The sequence below is a fragment of the Bubalus kerabau genome, chromosome 19 (assembly GCF_029407905.1).
Source record: "Bubalus kerabau isolate K-KA32 ecotype Philippines breed swamp buffalo chromosome 19, PCC_UOA_SB_1v2, whole genome shotgun sequence".
NCBI lineage: Eukaryota > Metazoa > Chordata > Mammalia > Artiodactyla > Bovidae > Bubalus > Bubalus kerabau.
In genome coordinates this window covers 20,894,487-20,901,735 of record NC_073642.1, presented here as the reverse complement: position 1 = coordinate 20,901,735, position 7,249 = coordinate 20,894,487, and the positions used below count along the sequence as shown (strand labels likewise).

At 46.1% G+C, this 7,249-nt stretch overlaps 1 pseudogene; it reads left to right on the top strand.

The window, feature by feature from the left end:
• Positions 1–2,074: 2,074 nt before the first annotated feature.
• On the top strand, positions 2,075–3,076 carry LOC129634319 (myeloid-associated differentiation marker-like; annotated as a pseudogene).
• The last annotated feature ends 4,173 nt before the right edge of the window (positions 3,077–7,249 follow it).

Here is a 7,249-nt window from a genome sequence, read left to right as displayed (position 1 = left end):
CAGGAGGAAATAAAACTGCTTCTACACCATCTTTTCCTGAAAACACTGTGAAGGAAAACCAAACAAATCCCTGGGCCACTTCCAAGACACACAGGTTTGCAAGCCATGATCTGGAACAAATCAAGCTTGCATGTGCTTATGCCCAGAGTGGGGCTGGGGCCATATGGGTTCCCTTTGGTGGGAAGGGGAAGGGGAACAGGTAGCTGGCATGCCAGCTATGGTTCCAGTGTGTTCAGGTGCCAGGTCTTCTATAAGCCATTCATATAGCTTCATTCATTAAATTGACATATAGTAGGTATTAAGCCCATTGCACACATGAGAAAACTGAGACTCTGTAAGGTAACTTACCAGTTTCCTCCACACCCCACAGCCTCCCTGTAACTCTGAGTTTCCATCTCACCTCCTCCTTCCTTCTTTTGTCCTGACCTTGACCTTCCTGGCTCACCGTCTTCCAGTCCACACACCTGGCTGCTGGGCAGGCAGGGCTCAGCCACATCCAGGCTGTGCTCTGATAGAGGCACCATGTCCAGGCTCACAGATTAGAGTGGAGGAGGGGCTGCTGGGGAGGCTCAGACAAACCTCCTGCTTTCCAGGTGGGGGAACTGAGGCCCAGAGAGGGCACAGGCCTTATCCAGGGTCACACAGCTAGAAACCCCATGCCTCTCCTCCAGTGCCTCCCTCTGTGCCATTAAATGGATCTAAAGCCTCCCTATCAGCATCAGACACAGCATCTTTTTTCATTTCTAATCTCTTCTTCCCAGCTTAGAAGCCACTCACCCATCTCCCAGGCCAGGAAAATCCTCACTCTGGTAAGAGTACTTCTAGACCTTTCCAGACTCACACCTGGATGGCAGCTTTGGCACTTAAGAGCCCAACATTATGTTAATTTATTCTGTGGTTCCTCCATGAGGCTCCACCTTGAATTATGCTGGGTTGGGGTTTCCCTGCCCCAGTGGGGAAAAGTCACATGTGAAGGCAAAATTGAGAGCAGGGATTCAAATAGTTCCTACTTTCTGTGTCATCTTGTCCCCACAGCCTTGCTATCACCCTGTGGCTCCTCCCTGTTCATCCCTGAAGCTGCCCTCCTCCGGGTGGGGCTGTGTCCCCTCAGACGGCAGCTCCTTCTAGTGATGTTGCAGGGAGGAGGGGCCGGGACGTGTGTCTTCAGGTTGCTGTGGAAGGAGGCTGTGGCCCTGAAGGTGTGTCCTGGGTCCCAGAGCACCACGATTTGGTCCTGGGCTCCCCACCTGCAGGCCTGCTGACATGCTGGGCTGTAGAGCAAAGTGCTCACACCCACAGCTTTGGGATTTATATCTGGGGTTCTCTCTTCTTAGGGTTTCGACCTTAGGGAAGACATTTAAGTCCCCAAGTCTTAGTTTTCTCATCAATAAATGGGGTTAGCAGTGCAATCCACAGTCCATTTGTTTTTCTTTTTTAATCCTTGGGGTTAGATAAGCTCCAGAATTCAAGATTTTTCAGCTCCAGACAGATGACATGGTGTATCTACTCTACATGACATCACACCCCACTGGGGTCTGAGAGCACCTTGTAATCATACACATGAGTATTTCTGAAACTGAAGCCTTTGAACATTCACACTAGGGGAAGTAAATACAGATCATAAATTCTCTAATATCTGCTCAGGTATAATTTTACTACCAAATAATTTTTTAAAAATTTGTTTTCAATGTTGAGAGACTTCAAGGGATGGCTTTGTAGATAAGGACCATCCTACCCTGTGTTTCTGCAGATAATGCCACACAGTTCAGAGAGATCCAAAATGTTGATGGATTGTGGCCAGACCCGACCCAGTTGTGAGGTTTGGGATGAGACAAGTCTCCTGACAAGGCCAAGGCTGATGGATGGGGAGAACCATTCTGGAGCGGCTGTGCTGTTACCCATGTGTCTGAGTCATTGGTTCCAACTCCACAGATCCTGAGCCTCAGCCATCACAGGGCCCTGTGCCTTCTCTAGGCGTCTGACTTAATCCTCCTCCAGAGTTGGATCTTTCAATGATGGGTCATCCATGAAGACAACTGCCACACTGGTGACTGTGACCTGCCAGATTTCACAACACCATGCCCACCAGGGCGACACCCCCAGAAAAGGATGAATGGGGCAAGGTGTGCAGCCTCCTCCATCTGCCGCAGCTCTGCTCCACCTGCGTGGCCTTCTCCCTGCTGGGCGACATGGGCATTTGGAGAGGAGTCATAGGTGACTGGTCCATGTCCATCTGGTGCATCTGTTTCGCTGTGACCCTCATCTTCTCCATTGTTGAGTTCTGCAATCTCCTGTCCTGGTTTCCTTTCTACCGGTACAACTTCCCTGTTAGCTATGCCTGCTATGCCACCCTCGTCTGCCTCTCGGCCTCCATCATCTACTCCATCAGCTACGTCCAGTTCCTGCCTTATGGTCCTTACTGGGACCGGGCCATCACCGCCACTGCCTTCTCCTGCATCGCATCTGTGTTTATGCCTTGGGTGTGGCCTTCACGTGAAACTGGTATGACCTCGATGGTATCATCTGCTACGTGCACACCGTGCCAGGCCTGCTGAAGGTGCTGGAGACCTTTGTGGCTGGTGTCATCTTCGCCTTCATCAGTAGCCCCTCCCTGGACCTGCACCCTGTTGTACACCACACGGCCCTGGTGTGGTGTGTGGCCGTGTACTTCATCTGCTTCATCCTGGGAGCTGTCGTCCTCCTGTTGAAACTGAGTGAATGGGAATGTATACTGTGCATCCCGTACCCCATTTTCCAGCTTGTGCTCTCCTTGTTCTCCATCCTCCTCTACATCAGCACTGTGATCCTCTGGCCTCTATACCAGTTCAATGAGGAGTTTGGGGGGCAGTCCCAGCAGTCCAGTGTTGTGAGCTGCAGTGATGAGCTCGCCTATGACATGTGCCTCTAGGATCGCCTACTGGCTGTGGCCGTCCTGACAGCCATCAACCTGCTGATGTACATGGTCGACCTGGTGTACTGGGCCTGCCAGGTTTCCACAGGGACTGAGGATGTCTCCAGTGCTCCTGATTCTGTCTGGTCCTATCTGGTGTCTTCACTCTGTGGAGACATCCTATGATGTCCTCTGCCTGGCCCCCTCTCTCCCTCCTCACGTCCTTCCCCATTCATCTCACTATCTTTATGCTTCCTTCCCTCCTCCTGCTGTGTCTCCTTCTTGTTTTGTTGCCCACATCCTGTTTTGCCTCTTTCCCTTGCTTCTCTCATCTTTTCTACATTTCTGTTTTTTTTTTTTTTTTTTTGCCCTTCTTGCATTCATCCTTGGCTTTCTCATCTCCTTTGTCCTGACCACCTCTCCCCATTTTTATTCTTCTGATCCATCAGGACCTGAGACTCCTTCCTTCTCTGCCCACCGCCCCCTCCCACTTCCTAAGGTGCTGACTCCACAGCACACAGCCCTCTGTGCAGCTGTTCACACCCTGGGCCTCCGGAGGGGCCTCATTGCCAAAGCGTGTCTGTACATGCTGGTGGTATCTTAGTTGGTGGAATTGGGGGGTGGAGGTTGGAAGTGTAGGGGTGGGTAGCTGGGGAATGGACCCCTCTTTATCCATTCCTCCATTGATGAACATTTAGGCTGCTTCCATGTCTTGGCTATTGCAAACAGTGCTGCAATGAACATTGGGGTGCATGTATCTTTCCAGATAATGTTTTTCTCCAGATATATGCCCATGAGTGTGATTGGAGGGTCATATGGTAGCTCTATTTTTAGTTTTTTAAGGAACCTCCATACTGTTCTCTGGGTTTCTCTGATGGCTCAAACAGTAAAGAATCCACCTGAAATGCAGGAGACCTGGGTTCGATCCCTGGGTTGAGAAGATCCTCTGGAAAAGGGAATGGCTACCCACTCCAGAATTCTTGCCTAGAGAATCTCATGGACAGAGGCACCTGGCAGGCTACAGTCCATGGGGTTGCAAAGAGTCAGACACGGCTGAGCAACTTTCATATACTATTCTCTATAGTGGTTGTATCAATTTACATTCCCACCAACTGTGTAGGAGGGCTCCCTTCTCTCCACACGCTCTCCAGCATCTTTTGTTTGTGCGGATTTTTTGATGGTAGTCGTTCTGACTGGTGAGAGGTGATATCACATTGTTTTGATTTGCACTTCCCTAATAAACAACAAAGCTAGTGGAGGTGATGGAATTCCAGTTGAGCTCTTTCAAATCCTGAAAGATGATGCTGTGAAAGTGCTGCACTCAATATGCCAGCAAATTTGGAAAACTCAGCAGTGGCCACAGGACTGGAAAAAGTCAATTTTCATTCCAATCCCAAAGAAAGGCAATGCCAAAGAATGCTCAAACTACCACACAATTGCACTCATCTCACACGCTAGTAAAGTAATGCTCAAAATTGCTTTTTGAGCCAGGCTTCAGCAATATGTGAACCATGAACTTCCAGATGTTCAAGCTGGTTTTATAAAAGGCACAGGAACCAGAGATCAAATTGCCAACATCCGCTGGATCATGGAAAAAGCCAGAGAGTTCCAGAAACACATCTATTTCTGCTTTATTGACTATGCCAAAGCCTTTGACTGTGTGGATCACAACAAACTGTGGAGAATTCTGAAAGAGATGGGAATACCAGACCACCTGATCTGTCTCTTGAGAAATTTGTATGCAGGTCAGGAAGCAACAGATAGAACTGGACATGGAACAACAGACTGGTTCCAAATAGGAAAAGGAGTACGTCAAGGCTGTATATTGTTACTGCTTATTTAACTTATATGCAGAGTACATCATGAGAAACGCTGGACTGGAAGAAGCACAAGCTGGAATCCAGATTGCTGGGAGAAATATCAATAACCTCAGATATGCAGCTGACACCACCCTTATGGCAGAAAGTGAAGAGGAACTAAAAAGCCTCTTGATGAAAGTGAAAGTGGAGAGTGAAAAAGTTGGCTTAAAGCTCAACATTCAGAAAATGAAGATCATGGCATCCGGTCCCACCACTTCATGGGAAATAGATGGGGAAACAGTGGAAACAGTGGCAGACTTTATTTTTCTGGGCTCCAAAATCACTGCAGATGGTGACTGCAATCATGAAATTAAAAGACGCTTGCTCCTTGGAAGGAAAGTTATGACCAACCTAGATAGCATATTCAAAAGCAGAGACATTACTTTGTCAACAAAGGTCCGTCTAGTCAAGGCTATGGTTTTTTCCACTGGTCATGTATGGATGTGAGAGTTGGACTGTGAAGAAAGCTGAGCACTGAAGAATTGATGCTTTTGAACTGTGGTGTTGGAGAAGACTCTTGAGGGTCCCTTGGACTGCAAGGAGATCCAACCAGTCCATTCTGAAGGAGATCAGCCTTGGGATTTCTTTGGAAGGAATGATGCTAAAGCTGAAACTCCAGTACTTTGGCCACCTCATGCGAAGAGTTGACTCATTGGAAAAGACTCTGATGCTGGGAGGGCTTGGGGGCAGGAGGAGAAGGGGATGACAGAAGATGAGATGGCTGGATGGCATCACTGACTCGATGGACATGAGTCTGGGTGAACTCCGGGAGTTGGTGATGGACAGGGAGGCCTGGTGTGCTGCAATTCATGGAGTCACAGAGTCAGACACGACTGAGTGACTGAACTAACTGAACTGAATAAATAACAATGTTGAACATCTTTTCATGTAGCTATTGCTATCTGTATGTCTTGGAGAAATGTCTTATGTTTCCTGCCCACTTTTTGAGTGGATTGTTTGTTTTGATGCTGCTGAATGTCACAAACTTTTTGTAAATTTTGAGACTAATCCCTTATTGGTCATGTCATTTGCAAATATTTTCTCCCAATCTGTGAGTTGTCTTTCATTTTGTTTATTGTTTCCTTTGCCTGAAAAAACTTTAGAGTTTAAGTAGGTCCCATTTATTTATTTTTGTTTTTATTTCCATTATTCCTAGAGACAGATCAAAAAAAGATATTGCTGTGATTTATGTCAGGCAAGGCAACCTATAGATTCAATGCAATCCTCATCAAATTACCAATGGAATTTTTATAGAACTAGAACAAAAAAAATCTCAAAATCTGTATGGAGACACAAAAGACCCTGGATAGCCAAAGCAATCTTGAGAAAGAAAATTGGAGGTGGGAGAATCAGGCTCCTTGACTTCAGAGTACACTATAAAACTACAGTCATCAAAACAGTATGATACTCACACAATGGATCAATGGAACAGAACAGAAAACTGAGAAATAAGCCCATGAACCTATAGACCCAGTGACTGAACTGAGTCTCTTATATCTCCTGCATTGGCAGGCAGGTTCTTTACCACTAGCACCATCTGGGAAACCCTATGGACAATTAATCTATGACAAAGGAGGCAAGGCTACCCATTGTTGGAAAGACAGTCTCTTCAACAAATGCTGCTGGAAAAACTGGACAGCTACATGTAAAAAATGAAATTAGATCATATTTAAACCGCATACACAAAAATAAGCTCAAAATGGATTAAGGAGTTAAATGTGAGACTGGACACTGTAAAACTCATAGAGGAAAACATAGGCAGAACACTTTCCAACTAGCTATGTTTTCTGTACTTTGCTTTTAAAATTATTGTTTTCCTGCATTAACAAATGTGTGACTGAGCCTCCAATAAAAATAATAATGATGAGGTGACTTGAAATGATTGACTTGATGTATAGCCTGTAAGATCCATGATTGTAATAGTGTGACTCTAGATATGGGAAGAAGGAATAGGATGGAATCATTACCTGGAGCTGACAGACTAGTAAGACAGGTAGCCTAGAGGCTTTTGGCTACTGTTAACAGAAATTGAGTATTAGCACAACAAGTGGCCTATATAAAAAATCCTCTCCCCTCCTGGGAATGAGCATTCCTAGTACCCAGGGACGACTTGGTCAAAAGTGTCTCCCAAGCCTTGCTTGAAATTTAGAGGGGAATAGCCATAGGATTGTGTAATAAAGAATGTTCAAACCACCCAGTTCTACAAGAATCAAGTCATTAGCATACTGCCATCACTGACCTAGAATCCACTCTGAAAGGAATTCACGGCAAAGACCACGATAAGGCAAGTTGTGTTCTGGGAAGACTGGCAGAACCAGCCCTCAGATACTTAGACATTTCCAGTAGAAATATTTACAAACCCAATTTCTTACATATTGCCATACTATAAAAGCACTAAAACCATTAACTATGGCTTCTGGTCTTTTTGAAGATCAATAACTTTGTCAAGAAGTGTGCTTGGTTGCATGTACCCCTTCCCTGAATCACATACATAGTGGCC